We start from the raw sequence: 17,269 nt of genomic DNA, 5'->3' as shown, positions 1-17,269 counted from the left end.
CTATTGCCCTGGCAAGATTTCAATTCTTATTATTGGAATCAGTGCGACACTTTCTTTCGATAAACACCGACATATCAAATTATTCGGACGCTCGGGTCGCGAGCTATAGGATTACGAATTATGTTGCTTTTTGCCGGCTAAGCAGTACGCATCTCGGCTTATTCCATCGTGAGTCACCTGTTGCACATCTATCCGTAAATTAGTTATCAATACCCAGGGCCGTAACAGCACTTCGTCAATCCCCTCCAAAACGTTGCTCTTGGGCCCCCCATAGGGTGATAAACCGAACTTCGAAGCCCCCCAGACCTCCATCAGGCTAGACTGCTGTTTACCGCTATTTATCATCTAAATCGGGTGTCCGTTTTAGGCAGCTACCCTCCACTAATCGCGCGAAGCGCGAAAAATTTCTATAATTCATGATTGAATCGGTCAATATAATCGGGAATTGCATATATATTAGTATCAATATTTATCCTCTCTCTGCTCACGTAATCAGATTGACAGGTTGAGCCGAGTGAGTTGTGTTTGAAAAGGTAGGACCCCTCAATAATAATTAAACATATTCGGTCGTATACCCGTTGGCAGGAACGAAACAGCACTTCGTCAGGCCCCCCAAAACACTTAGGTCTTGAGCTCCCATAGGGTGACAAACCGACCCCCCGTCTCGTTGTTCGCTTCTGCCACGAAATCAGGATCACTGTTTAGTGAGCCAGAGTGAAGCACGAAATTTTCGATAATTCAAAATAAAATAGGTCAATAAAATCGGGAATTGCATATATATTGCTATCAATTACTTGTCCTCTCTGCTTACGTAATCAGATTTACCGGTAGACCTGAGAGAGGTGTCTTGGAAACTGTAGGGCCCGTAAATAATAATTAAACATATTCGGACGGGCGGACCCCGTTGGTACCACTTCGTTACATGTTATTTCGTGACCTCCAGTCTGCTATATCAAAAAATATAGAATCGCCCAAACGTACTAAACTAAAAGATGCACACGATTTCAAATTGGTAGTTCTTCACTGGCATATAATTCTTCCCTACGGGATGGTAGCCTATTTGTCTCGTGAGGTTCAGATTGCCAAGACAGGAACATTCGGCGCCAGTCATTTAGGCGCCTATGGTCAATTATACCTATTTGTATTTTGTATATACATAACGAAGTTTTCGGTCAGCGTAAGGGCAGTCCTTTTCGGTCAAGGTTTTCTCGCTGCTGATCGTTCTGGCACAGTTCTTGGAGTCGCATGTTACATGGCCTAAAACTTTATATGTGTTCGTGCGTCGTGGCGCGGTAATGGCCAACGCCGATATGCCTACTTCTATAGATCTTGCGAATTTAATCTTGGTGGAAGAGTACCCAATAGTTAAGGTACTTGGAAACTTGAAATCGCATGCAGCGCGAAAAATTTTTGAAAAAGTTGCAAAAAATTTCATAAAACACTCTATAATTTATGCTAATTCACTAAATAATTTTGGGCCACCTTCGAGCGCGCTCCCCCCCTCCAATTGGGGGCTTGGGGTGCGGCAGTTACGGTCCTGTCAATACCTATATCTATAGGTACTGCTCGTTCAACTGGAAAGTTAGGGTACATCGCTTGAAACAGCAGAGACGTAATTTTAGCAGTCTACTTACAACTTTCCTGCAATCCTAATTGAAAACTCCAGACTCCAAGCCAAGCAAGAGTATTTTATAAATATGATTTTTTTTCTTCATAAATCGATTTCTCAATATTTTTGTGGGGGCCGCAAGAAGGCTAGCTTGGGGCCGCGGTTGGGAATCACTGGCTTACATGGATGAGATGGCGAGGAGGAGCCTAGATAAGCCTCCAACACTTAGGTAGGAATCCTGGAGTCAACCCCATTCGGACTCGAACCCGCAACCCATTGGTGTCGCAGCTGCGGATTATACCACTACGCTATCTCGCCATTCGGCGGTACCCGTGCAATATAAAAACTTGATCCACTGACCACTACGTGACTACACTATATGATTCGTTGCATAGCGAACTTTTTAACACTGGTTTACACTATTTTTGCGACAGATTGTGTTTGGGTCTTTATTGCCTAATTTGGAGCGCTGAATCTGGTGTTATTTTGTTTCTGTTACATCACGTTTTTGAGATTATAAATATGGTAATTATAATAAAATAAATAAAATAAAATAATAAAATAAATAATAAATCGTCTTGAAATGCAGAGACTGTTTTAATCAGAAATCGGATTTTTTTTATTTGATGACGTTAGTTATTAGTAGGGCTGGGCATAATGATTCGAGTACTCGAATCTGAATTGAGTATTAATTTTAATGATTCGAGTCGAGTAGTAAAATACGATTTTTTCGAGTAATGATTTCTATACGCTTCTCGCCACTGAAAGTTAATTTATCAACGAGAATTCTAGTTTCGATATTAATTTTCACTGTTGAAACCTTGAAACCTTGATTGGCGGTATTGTAGCTTACGAACCATAGTACAAACCTACGAAGGTTACTGGACGTATAGCGCATTTACGAAGTCATGACAATCCCACAACATTTTCACCAAGTGGAATGAAATCGGTATGGTCGGTAAAATACCCAAGTATCTTTTACGAGATGGATAACCGGCACTGTATTCTTTGTGGTAGCAAAAACGGTGCATATTTGAACTTTGACGTAATACATTCTGTTATGACGTCATAATGGGTGATACTCGATTACTCGACTCGACTCGAAGCATATTACGTGATTCAGAATCGAATCACTCAGGTACTCGATTTTGCCCAGCCCTAGTTATTAGGTATATTGGTGTAACTTTCTCTCTTCAAGTTCCACCTGGAATCTACCATCATGTGGCGGCCTGATCACCTATAGTAGGCTAGCACTCTTCCATACCTCTAAGCTCTTGGTGAATGACATCGCGTCTTCGAGACTTTCCCACACGATGAAGCTTTATGAGGAGATAGTTTTCCAGCAAGTATTGTGTCTATAGGTAACCCCAATATCGATTCTCATAGTTCAATATAGAATGAAAGTGATCAAAGGTTTATGGGAGCAAAAACTTTTAGCGATGAGCAAATATTTTTTTCGCCCAATAGACAATGAATCACACAAGCAGTTATAATGCATTTATTCGTATTGATGTCGCACTGGGAACAACTTGTCACATATTCAGGAGAAACTGAAATACACTGAAAGCAAATGTTTGCCGACATTGATACAAATTCCAAAATTAATCTAGGCTTGCTGATTTCTGGGTAGTATTACCAATTCAAAAACAGTATTTGTTTCTGCCATGGCGCATACCAAACACATCTATGATATCCTCAATATTAACATTATTTGTTATTTCTCTCTCGAGGCTAATCTGGAGGAAGATGCCGATCGATGACATAACGGACATATGGTCATAATAATATTATATGCTGGAACCGGAATCTGAATAAGTCGTTAATGGAGACTTTGATTCTCTGTTCGTGCGCTTGTCATGGTGCCATAAACTTCATAAGAATCAAACGTCACTGAGGTGATAACTTAATACTGCAATGAATGTAGTCTTGAAAGAAATATACCCGTCACTATAAACATATACTCCTTGTATATTGTACAACAATTTTCTGTCACTGATTTTGTAATATAGTAAGGAAACTAAAAACGTCAATCAGTGACAAATTTCAGACATATGGATAGGGGATGCGCCCGCATCCGTCGCATACTCCTCCCATACGCTGTTGAAAGTGATGATCATGATCTTTTTTGTTGTATTTGTATTTCTTTAATATAAAATGTTATTTATTCTGTGGTTACTATGCCTGTCATCTAGGGTTGCATTTAAAACAAACGGTGTTTTAAAACACTTTGCTTAAAACATGTTTTAAACAGTGTTTTAAACAAAGGCCTTTTTAAAAAATGTGTTTTTTAAGTTGTAAAATTATGCCATGATTGTCTAAATCAGGGGTGTAAAACATACGGCCCGCGGGCCGCATCCGAAAATGAAAAAATCCTTGTATATATCTAGCACATATCTAGCAAATGATTAGAGATTTAGGAATAAATACTTGACAACCGATTCCAGAAAGGCAAAATGTGCACACTGACGTCACTGGGGTCAAAAGTTTTGGATAAAATGGACCAAAAAGTAATTCTTCACATAGATTCGAAAACGTTAATGCGAAACCGTTATACGCAGGTGGAGAATAAAATAGTCACAAAATATGATTCAAATATTTGATGTTACACTGCTGCATCCGTTTTGACCCAAAATGTACCCGGACTCCACAGAAACCTCAATCGCGACTAATTCTTGATGAATCAAATTCCAACCTCCACATACCCAAGGATAACGCCAGATTACACAAAGCGATCATAGAAATATGCAAACTTAAATCCTCGCTAGAGCCACTATTTTGGGTGTTTCTAACGGTATTCAACCGGCCAATCATCCTACTTTTGTCAATTAAATTGTTTACGATTAAAAGTTTTACTAGAATGCTGGAGCCCCTTGATAGTATAATATAATGTAACATAATATCACGTGTATAGGCTAAGTAATAAGCAGGGCCGTAACAGCACTTCGTCAGCCCACCCCCAAAACTTTGGCCTTGGGCCCCCCATGGGGTGATAAACCTAATTTCTGGGGGGGGCTTCGCCCCCAGACCTATCTTTGGCTATCCGCTTTTTGACGCTATTTGACACCTCCACTGGGTGTCCGTTTGGTGAGACAGCTTTTCCCGCCTAGACGCGCGAAGCGCGAAAAATTTCAGTAATTCAAGTATGTAATCGGGCTATATGATCGAAAATTACATATATATTGCTATCAATTTTGATCCTCTCTCTGCTCACGTAGTCAGATTCACCGGTAGAGCTGAGCGAGGTCTGTTTTAAAACGTAGGACCGCCCAATAATAATTAGACATCTTCGGGCGTATACCCGTTGGCAGGAACGAAACAGCACTTCGTCAGCCCCGCCCCCCCCACACAAAAACTTGGGTTTGGGGTTGTCATAGGGTGATAAACCGACCCCTCATCACAGTGTTCGCTTTTGCCAAGAAATTAGCTGCACTGTTTAGTGAGCCAGCTCGAAGCGCGAAAATTTTCGATAACTCATGATACAATCGGCCAATAAGATCGGGAATTGCATATATATTGCTATCAATATCTTGTCTTCTCTGCTCACGTTATCAGATTTACCGGAAACCGTAGGGCCCGCAAATAATAATTAAACATCTTCGGGCGGGCGGACCCGTTAGTATGACTTCGTTACATGATTTTATTTCGTGACCTCCTGTCTGCTATATCAAAAATATAGAATCGCTCTAAGGTACTAAACTAAAAGACGCACACGATTTCAAATTGGTATTTCTTCACTGGCATATATTTTTTTCCTGCTGGATGGTATTTGTCTTCTGAGGTTTAGATTGCCAAGACAGGAACATATGGCGCCAGTCATTTAGGCGCCTATGGACAATTAAACCTATTATTTTGTATATATAACGAAGTTTTCGGTCTGCGTAAGGGCAGTCCGTTTCGGCCAAGCTTTTCGCGCTGCTGATCGTTCTGGCACACTTCTTGGTGTCGCATGTAATAAGTCCTAAATCATTATATATCTTGGTGCGTAGTGGCGTGTTAATGGCCAACGTCGATATGTCCATTTCTATAAATCTTGCGTGTTTTTTCTTGTGGGAAGAGTACCAAATAATGAATATATTTGGCAACTTTAAATCGCGCAGAGTCTCGCATGTTACACGGCATAAAACTTCATGTCTTGGTGCGTCGTGGCGCGGTAATGGACGACTTCGAAATGCCCATTTCAAGAAATCATGCGTTTTTTCTCGGGGAAGGGTACCCAATACAATCAATAAATTTGGCGACCTTAAATCGCGTCCTTAAATGGCGACCTTAAAAATTTTTGAAGAAGTTGCATAAATTAAAAATTATACTCTATAATTTATGTTAATTCACGAAATAATTTGAGCCCCCTTCCAGCTCGCGCCTCCCCCAGTTGGGGGGTTTAGGGTGCGGCAGGTACGGTCCTGGGATTATGAATAAAGATATGAAGTCTAAAGGACTCGAGTCTTGAAGCGAGCGTCGTTTATAAGAAGGTCTGGCGTTTGCAATCACACTGCTCAATCGAGCAACTCAGATATGCGATAAAGATCTACAACACGATATGGTGATGTAATGCCATGTTACGTTTGTTCAAAATATGGTTGTACTATGCCTATATGATCAAACCAAGGGTCGAAAGAGGCGCTACATATCATGGCACATATGTACAAATTATTATAGGGATGCGTGGTGTGCACGTGAGGTTCAAGTTCGCGCTCTGTGTGTGAACCTCGGAAATTTAGAGGTTCACGTTCACAAACGAACCTTGGTAGGTTCTGCACTGTGAACCTTTTTAATATGTTACAATTTTCACATCGTTACAACATCTTTGTATGAAATATATTGCATTTCAACTGCGGGCCACACTATGTATGGCGTTGACAGCATAAAAAATTCACACCAAACAAGCATGCACCTTGACAATCTCAAAAAATTTTCTTGCTTTGTTACAAAAATTTGCTCGAAATATCCAGTTTTCCGTTTGTGAATATTTAGTGACTCTATGCTGTGAGAGGGACCCACAATCACACCACATCAAGAGCGAAATATACTACATGTAGTCAGCGAATAACGCTTGTTCAATCAATAAATGAAATTGATATCGAGGTCTGATGTAAAAAAATCTAGCCGGCGTATGGGGTTAGTCTTGACCTAATATGTTTTTTGCATCATAAAAACCAAATTCGTCTACTACTATATAAGTTGTTAATGGGGTAATATCGGTAGCAAGTATAGAAACACGTTTTACATTCTGCTCAATATCAACGTATAGGAATACTCTGACGCCGAATACATTGTCCTGTCTGGCCTGGACCGTTGAGGCGTAAGCTATTCCCTTGCAAGTCCTCGTCGAAATTGTTGGCAAAACGTCGGAAGATATTGATTTTGTGGGATTATTATATCATTTGATTAGACCAGTTGATAAATTTGGCGTCAAAACGTCAATATGCACCTCAGCATTGTGGCATTATGTGGCCCGAGTTGTCGAGAAGAATCGTGTACATTGATATAGGCTATCACTTCACTGAAATGTAGCGTTGGCATTAGCAATATGACGCCACATTGACGTCATGAGGTTCACACCATCCCTACAAATTATGTATTTTATTACGTAACATATCACTAACTGACGTCGTGTACTTTCCTTATAATCTCACGTCGAATTCTTAACTCTAGCGGTAGCTCGCGTCTAGTATTTTACAGACCGGCAGTCCCGTCACTATATCAGCTTTGCATCCTATCAACGTCAATCCAGCGGTGTTGGACTCAAGTCACTACCTTCGAGGCACGAGTCATTTCGAGTCATTGCACATTTTGACTCGAGTCAAGTCTAGTCAAGTCAATCGATTTTCGAAGGTGACTCAAGATAAATCAAATCACTCGATTTTTAGAGGTGACTCGAGTCAAGTCGAGTCAAGTCAAGTCAAGTCAAGTCACAATTCAAGTCAAGTTGCCGTTTCGAAGTATGAGGCATGATTACGTGATTGCATTTTGTTAGCTTTTTGAAATGCAGATTGAGTGGTCATTGATTTTGAACCGTTGAACAAATATAGAGTTAAATATACTCGCAAGAAGGCGCTGTATCGTTCACAAATACGTAGACCTTCTAAACGAATTGATAAAATGCAATACATTACCCATTTACAAATTGATACGATACAATTCGAGCCTGCGCCAACGGTTGAGGACTATATACAATTTCAATGAAACAAGAGGTTTGTTTAAGGTAAGAACAGAGAACAGAAATATACATTTTGCTATTAAATCAAATTACTTTACTATACTATAGTTTTGGACAACGTAAGCTGTAAGTTTCGATCACTACGTTTGAGGTCAATTTATTTGTGAGAGAACAATGGAGGCTCAGTAAAACGCACGATCATTAAATGATCGTGCTTCGCGAACAATCCGAACATATGGTAGATGCAGTGATTTTTATCGACACCGATTACCTGATGACTTGAAATTGACTCGTGAATTTTGCACCGAGTCACGAGTCAATCCACATTTCTGATACGCCGAGTCAAGTCATTTCAGCAAAGTGACTCGAGTCAAGTCAAGTCATACGAAAAAGGTGACTCGAGTCTGACTCGAGTCAAGTCATGACTCGAGTCATCCCAACACTGCAATTCAGTGCTCTCCAGCGTAACTCTGGAATTACTAATGACGCCGTATATATCGATGTCTATAGAATCCAGATACAATAGCCATATTCACTTCTGAATGCTTACAGGTACGGCGCAAATTACGCCCATGACTTTTAGGTGGGTCACATTCTATTTTTATTTTCATAATTCCGTACAAAAGAACCGAAAATACACGAATGATGGATATAAAACGAACGGTAAGAACGTAGATAACGGAATGATTTCTTCGTTGGTGCGAAGCAACGGTATTAGCTCAAACTGAAATTAATGCTTCGGCACCTTCCTACCTTTCAATGTATCGCAGTCTTGTGATGTTTTTAAATGATGAAATTTTATGAATAAACTTAAACTTGAATTGAACCATGTTGCTGTTCCCAATTTCCACATCAACGTTTTCATCAGTTAATCTGTAGCAGTGTAGCTTGTAGCAGAACCGGGAGTGTACAGTGCATGTGAGAATACATTGGGCCATGACCCGGTGAGTTCATTGCTACCTTATCTGAACCAAAGGAACTATAGTACAAATTTTGTGGAAATGATTCGTTGTGAGGTCACTGATGGTCCCGACTTAAGTCTGAAATCTTTCCGAGCACGGACCTGACAAGCCCGACCGGAGATCCATGCACCTTTTCTTTACTGAATCCCTTTTAATGATGTTTAGAATGACTTACTCAGGCAGAACTATAAACTACCGCCCCCCAACCCCCCCCCCCCCCCCCCGAGTCAGGCGAGCTCAAAGAGTCCAAAATGATTTCGCAAATCAAGGTAAATTCTAAAGTATTTCCTGTATGGTTGCATTTAAAACAAATGGTTGTTTTAAACACTTTGTTTAATGTATGTTTTAAACAGTGTTTTAAACAAAGGCCTTTAAAATAATTGTGTTTTTTAAGTCGTAAAATTATGCCAAAATTATGTAAATACTTTCCAAAAATCATGTTGTATGAGCCTGCGGACAATGACGACCCGTTGTAGCCGACGTATACGATATGGGATGGCTGGAACCCTCAAAATGGTGGGTTCAACAGCTATATAGTACGTAGATATTTCGTCAAAGGATCTATATTTACCCTATAATTTCAATTGTCAATGTCAATCCACTATGAAGTCACAGTTGAATATTCGTGACGTCATGGCTTAAATAACAAACAACAACAACAAAAAAACACAATAAAAACATGTTTCAAACAAGAACTTTGTTTTAAACAAGGGTCTTGCTTTAAACATGTTTGTTTTAAATTGATTTTTGTTTTAAATACAACCCTAGTGGGAGATTTCGTACAACTTCAAATTTTTCTTCGCGCGATTTAATGTATAAGTGCCAACTTTTTAATATGGGGACCCGCAGCGCCCCAGTAAAAAGTAATACGCATCATTTATAAAGAAAATAGGCGTTTCAGCCCAACATTATATCCCCACGACATACCAAGACTTCTGAAGTTTCGGCCAACATTCGACTTCTCGAAGTGCATTACCAAATAAAATCTCGACCGAAAATTACATCCGAACACACATAGACATGTACCCTATAACTAACAGGAAAACGTGGTTATCTATTAATGGCAAAAATGATCGCTGTGAAGGGGGATCTGTTGCTATCGATGCTGTTACTGTATCGTCATATATCGAGTAGCGGCGTAGGAGCATGCTTCCGCCCCTGGTTTTAGTTGAAAATGCCACCCTAGATAGACTGCAGCAACTTTTGAAATAATTTCATGTTCAAGCAATCTTTTCAATACATTATTAATAATTTTAAGAATTACAATTACAAATAATACGCCGCGTCTCAGAAGTTCTTTATTGCTTGAGAAAGAGTTGTCTCGGCGTTAAGGCCAAAAAAATGGTGAACAAGCGTATATTAGAGATTAGAGAAATATCAGATCAATAGCCGCCTCAGAATTGAGCTCTACGAGCGGTCGCCGAAGCAAAATCAGCGATAATATTTTCAAAATCAAGTATTTGAACTAAGTCTCTTTTTATAGAAGGAATCCATAGAGCTGGCAGCCGATCATCATCCACGAGAGAACGTAAATACGATTTTATCATTTTGAGCTTTGAGAAACTCCTCTCACAGCCAATGTTTCCTCTAAGCTGCGCACGTGCGCAAATGCGCAGTGCTGAAGCGGTCTCTGCGCACAGAAAATCTAAGTTGCGCACAAAAAATCTGAAGTGATGTTTTTTTTTCAAGTCGTTGCGCACTGTTGTCCAAGGGACCACGCAGGCGCACAAACTCGTGAAAAATTAGAGGGAACATTGCCAGGGGCAAATAGTGTTATCGCTGAAGTCTTACACCGAGGTACAAGTGCGGCCCGCAAATGTAAATATTGCGCTCCGAGAAGAAATGAGACTTTGCAATCACGAGCGCCTAACGAAAAATGTTTTCTTTTAGTATGGTCTTGTACGCGTGAGCGATACTGATATCATTTCAATAGCGCATTATTTTCTGGGAATGGCGAAATAACATGGTTTAACAAAGTTATAGATAACAATGGGCTAGCTCGAAGTTAATCTGCGAGAAACTATAGCGCATAGTCTTCTTCGCGTGTCATGAACATTGCGTAAGATTTCCTCAGGACCGTAACTGCCGCACCCCAAACCCTCAATTAGGGGGCCGAGATCGAAGGGAGCTCAAAATTATTTCGTGAATTAACATAAATCATAGTGCATTTTTCAGAATTTTGTCAAATATCTTGATTATGGGGTACCCTTCTCACAACAAAAAATACGCGTGATGAGATATGGGCACTTGGGCGTCGGCCATTACCTTGCCACGACGCACCAAGACATATGAAGTTATAGGCTATGTGACATGCGACTCCGAGAAGTGCTCCAAAACGATCAGCAGCGAGAAAACCTTGGCCGAAAAGGACTGCCCTATATGCTGACCGAAAACTTGGATTCATACATATAAGTTTAATTGTCCATAGGTGCGTAAATGGCTGGCGCTGAATGTTCATGTGCGGGCGATCCGAGTCCCACAACAAGACAAATGCCATGTCGAGGGATCATTATTTGCCAGTAGAGAAATATCAATTTTAAATCGTGTTCGTGTTTTAGTTTAGTACGTTTGAGCGATTTCAATGTCTTTTGACATAGCCGATAGGAGGTCCCGAAATAGCATCATGTAACGAAGTCATTATACCAACGGGTGCGCCCGAAGATGTTTAATTATTATTTAGAGGACCTACCTTTTCTAACACACCTCACTCGATCAGCTTTACCGGTAAATCTGATCATGTGAGCAGAGAGAGGATAAAAATGGATAGCAATAGATATATGCAATTCCCGATCATATTGACCGATTCAATCATGAATCATATAAAATTTTCGCGCTTCGCGCGTTCAGGCGAGACAACCACTAAACCGCCCCCGATTTAGATGATAAGTATCGGTAAAAAGCGCAGAGGCCGATAGGTTCGGTTTATCACCTTATGTGGGGGGCTGGTTGCGCACTATTGTCCAAGGGCCTGCGCAGTGAGTTAACGTGTTTGCGCAGACTCGTGAAAAATTAGAGGGAACATTGCTCACAGCTAGCAATTGAGACATCGATGGTAAGATAAGGTTTCAGACACAAGCATAAATATGGAACAAATTGTAAGTCGTAACAAATTAGCTCGTGATTAGCCATCTCTCCTAGCTGTGTGCACTGCGCACCCCTCATTTCGCCGCCCCCGGCGCAGAGCCAGAACCGCGAAGTGGCCGCATCCCCAGTCCCCACCGATATCGAGTGGAATAGTAATTCGCCAGAACGATCGCATCAGAATCACAGCTGGTTTCTGAAATAAATTCGCCTATCGTAAAGAGCAACAATACTGGTCAACACATATTTTCAGGCAGACAAAGTAAAAGTGGTTTTAGGGGTTCTAAAGGGCACTGATTTCGAATATAATTTTAGTTTTTTCAAATTGGCTCTTGTTTTGGAGATAACCCATGGAGCTATTCTGACCAAAATCTCCCATTTTCCCTGTAATAGCTAGATAGAAAATCGGCTCAGTCGTACTACTATAAAGTTTAGAAATGCAATCTAATTGTTATTTTTACACTCAGAAGACTCTTTTAAATTAAAATACAGCAACAGCACTATATTTAGGGGTATTAGATTGATCATAGTTATAGACTTTCACGGATATCATGTAAATAAATAAACTCCAGTCATGTATATAAGTATTTACCTAGATACTCAAGTAACGTGACATTAATTCAATCAGTTTTACCTCAACCACCTATTGTAATTTTGAAAAAATCAGCTGGAATATAATATTACTCATTTACTTTAAAGCACAATTGTTTTTTGTACGATTTTCGCCTGTAAGCATTTAGTGCAGCTTCTCGAAAGGTTCCTGCAATGGTCTGCCATAACATATGTTCATCTCATCCGCCTTAATATCTTTCTTTTGTTTTTTTGATGTCTTGGTGGAACCTCACCCCTTGCTAATCAACAAGATCATCAGGAAATATATCAAGATGACTGAAAAGGAAGTGAACTTTTATGCTCATGTTTGTTCCAAGTTTTCCATATGCAAATAAGAATTTTTGGTCCAACTGTTTGTCGTTGGGTGCTTTGTGATCATCTAAAAAGTTTTATTTACTATATCTTGGGATAAATTCCATGCAGTGAACTCCTTCCTAATATGAAATTGGAATCTTTCATCTGTATTCGAATCTGAAATCTATCAAAGATACCAGAGTTCAGCTTCTCGTTTGATAGGGATATACTATAGGTATACCAACTCCGTTGACTCAGCGCAAAATTATCCATTTACAAGTCAAAAGAAATGAGACGCATACGAGTATTGTAGTTAAGCATTTCAATAAATAAAATTATAGCTTACACTCCTCTTCAATCTTGGTAGAATGACCAATTGATACAGGAGAATATGTATTTCCGATGTGCAAAAGTACAATTTTTAGACTTGACAAACTGCTTTTTTGACAAACGAATATTTAGAGCCAGGTCATGTTAATATTGATAGAATGACTGAGAACTACATGAGGGTTCTCCATAGTTAATTATCTATTTATGCGCAGAATAAAATTAGAAAAAAAACTATGATTTTCTTCCTATCAAGTGAAATATTCAAGGGTAACTACAGTGATTTTGGGCTTTTCAAGGCTTATAAATATCTTCTGAACAAGATCCAATCTGGCAAAACCAATGTGATATTCGTAATTAGCAACTTCGACAACCCCAGAAACGGCTCTCAGATGTTCTGCCCAAAATTTTTCTTCATTTTGTTGACCAGTGTAATTAATCTACGACGTCGACAGGCTTGCCAAACTCAATAAGCCTTGAGAACTTTTGATCGCTTGCGAGTCGGACCAGTCAAATCGAGCACAAATGTTACCGTCACATCGATACCCTTATTTTTCAATGGAATGCTACCGTATCAAGTGTTTAGAGATGGTATATAATAATTCGGCCTTATTCTATTCTATTCTTTTGTGAATTACAATGTACCTGTACGAGTGTACGAACAATGATTGCTCGATTGAGTGCAGTTTCAAACCACCAAAATAGTTACTCTTGACCCGCGTGCCACGACGGTGTACGTCGCCATATTTCTATGCTCCATAATTCGTGATGCGGTGTTGACCATACGTTTGCGTCGTTATGAATACAATATATTTAGCTGTAAAAGCGGGCGCTTCAAATTTGATTCATTATATTATTAAATTACCGTTCTGGTTTCCACGGATACTGACGATAAAATGGTTAAGGGATCGCAATGAACCATCTCACACACTGAAGATTTCGGTGTCGCAAACGCTATGATTTTACAGTGCTAATAGTATTCAAAATTATTTTTGGGAAAAAGATAGTGCTCATTGCTGTCTCGTCTTATTTTAACATTTACGACCTTATAGCGGGACCTGATATACATACGGTAGCATGATAGGCTTACCGAAATGATAGCAGCATATACCGAAGACTATGCATTATGCAAACATCCATCACGATCAGGTGAATTGATTTATATGCGTATAATGACTTCGTGACGATGTACATAGAAACATATAGGAGAAGGGGCGATACTAATATAATTCCTCACCCCGTATACTCTGGGAAATTAGTTTCATCGATTGTATTTTGCTACACATACATTCTTTAAAGGAATCTCAAGATTGATGAGGCAGGTAAAGATGCCGCACGTTGTGGACAGCGCGGAATACGTCTGTACCGGATATCAGGTGTTTGTTCAACCCTTGGGTACCTTATTCGTGTTTATTCACAATAATTACTGAACAAATGGAAGGGTACAAAAGAGTAAGTCACCGGGTATATAATAATGAATAACCGAAATAGTAGTTCCAAATATCACCTAGACCTAGACAAGTGGTTCCAAAGCATATATTTAACCCATCGCCTCTTATCAACCGCAACATCTATTTATCGCCCCCTAAAGACTAAAACAGTGAGGCTATACTTCTACTTTACCGTAATATTCATCCAGGCTGCATCTATACTTACTCAAGCAGTTTTGCTCGTCTAATATTACTACTTCAATTAGGGTTGCGTTTAAAGCAAACAGTTTTTTAAAACACTTTGTTTAAAACATGTTTTAAACAGAGTTTTAAACAAATGACATTAGAAAAAAAAATTGTGTTTTTCTTAACTTGTGAAATTATGCCATAATTGTATAAATACTTTAGAAAAAACATGTTGTATGAGCCTACGGACAATTACCACCCGATATAGCCAACGTATATCAAATATCAATATGGGGTGGTTGAAACCCTCAAATAATCGGTTCAACATTAATAGTATACTATACAGATATTTCGTCAAACGAGCTATGTTCACCCTATATTTTCAATTGTCAATGTCAATCCACTGTGACGTCACAGTTGAATATTCGTGACGTCATGGCTTAAAAACGTGTTTTAAATTTGGGCCTTGTTTTAAGCATGTTTGTTTTAAGTTGATTTTTGTTTTTAATGCAACCCTAACTTCAATACTTATTTTCGCCCCCGTCTCTCAAAACTGTCCTCCAGGGAGCGATATCCCCGAATTTGGGAATCACTGACCTTGACAACACGCCCGCGCCACTCCACCCAAGTTTTCCGTCATGCTTGATCAAGTGATCCTATACATGGGCTTCATTGGGCTGCTTTTGTATTTCTCAAATAACTGTTCTGGACGACCGGCTAATTATATTAGAATTAGACATTCAATGCTCAGCTCAGAATTCAGAACTATCCATGACACATCGTTCGCGGTGATCTCGCGTTCTCACGTCACGTTACACTGATATCTTGGGGTGGATTTGTGTTTCTCCAGGGACATCTAGATCTCTAGTTCACAATCTATAGTTCTTTATACCCCTGGTATTTTACGTGGCCGTCAAAACATCGTAATAACATGATAAAGATAAACGTCAAATGCTCAAGGTCATGTCGTGTATATGACAAAATGAGAGACATATCAGGATTTCGGAATTGGTTCACATTTGCATTCAGACTGAAATCACAGGCGTGCTGTGCGACAATAGTCTATAAATTGAGCAACCATATGAAATACACAACCGAAACTTCACAAAATCTACAATTCCACGAATATACGGAGTACGCACCTTCCTTACACAGTGATATGCACGCATCGCATCACTAGTCTACTCATTCATTCTCAAATTACCTCGTGGAAGCGGTTATATGCATGGGCAATGAGCATGACCAATCAATATATTTAGCACATTGACATTACACGTCGTCATTCAACCGTATATCAGGGCTTCTATAATTAGATGCATCATAGAGATGCACTGCACAATCAGCGGTTTCACTCGCGGTATGCAAACTGTCCTCCATGCAGCAACTGGATGAATTAAAAGCAAATAATATTTCATGAACACGTGAATTACGTGATGTCCAGCATTTATATGGCATCATCCGAACTCAAATTTCTACTAGGATGACGCATTTGTTGCTTATCGTGGATAAACTAATCTGATGCGATTTGTAGCATTGTGAATAAAAATATTACCTTGTTATTTTTATTTATATATTAATGCTCACAAGTAGCTTGACATCGAATGCGCCAATACATTCTTTAGCAATTGTAGCGATTATTTTTAGGTTTACTGGAATAGTCTGACGATGACTTAGGTCTTGCTTGCATGTTGGTTCTTTGAGTTGAGAATTTAATTTAAAGAGGAAACTGTGGAATAAGTTATGATTTGACATTGAACGCATTCAGGATACTTAATCGTCATAGTATACCATGCAACAGCCTATACAACGCGTCCAATAGTTTGCATATTTATTGTTATACTCAGGAAATCTATCGTTCGCAATAGCTAGCAACTCATCACTGAACGATGGGAGTAACACGCAAATCGAAAATAACGTTTGTGCGGTACGTCACGTAAAACAACAAAGGAAGCGACGTACGAATTCCCCGACTTTTTACGGATGACGTATTGCAAGAAGACGTGGCCTCTTATTTATGTACCATCTGTAGATGACACAAAATACGAAATACTAGTGAATTGTTTCTACTTAGATTCCAATTATTTCAGTCTTTTGTTTCATTTCAAATTTCTTCTAACAATTTCTCGAGAAAATGATAATAATCCCAAATTTCACCAGGAAAATGTCACCTGGAAATTGGATCGAAAATTCAATTGGTTTCCACTTTCAAATCGGATGTGATAGTTAGCGCTACGGGTTTTGGTTTCCCAACCTACTCTGCAGTTGACTCTGACCAACAACCATGATGCAATATACAGCAATATACGCCATATACAGCAATATACGCCATTCGGTTATAATTCCCAATGCATTGTTTGATGTAATGCACCTGCTCTTGCTCAATATATCTACTCCGAATTTGAACTACATATATTTTCATGGATCATAAACTCAGGCAAGCAGATTTCAATGTAATATTACATTCGCTATCCGATTTCTTGTTTTAATTATTGTCAATCGATGAATTGGCGACGCGCATTGTTGGGCGGAGTCAGTATGGGCAAGGCAAGGGATATCTAGAGTTATACATATCCCTGAGGCAAGGCACACCTGTGCTATTCTAAATTTGGAT

The sequence above is a fragment of the Botryllus schlosseri genome, chromosome 11 (assembly GCF_051294905.1).
Source record: "Botryllus schlosseri isolate E-star chromosome 11, Bs_hap1, whole genome shotgun sequence".
In the NCBI taxonomy this organism is placed as follows: Eukaryota; Metazoa; Chordata; class Ascidiacea; order Stolidobranchia; family Styelidae; genus Botryllus; species Botryllus schlosseri.
This window is presented reverse-complemented; position numbering follows the sequence as displayed.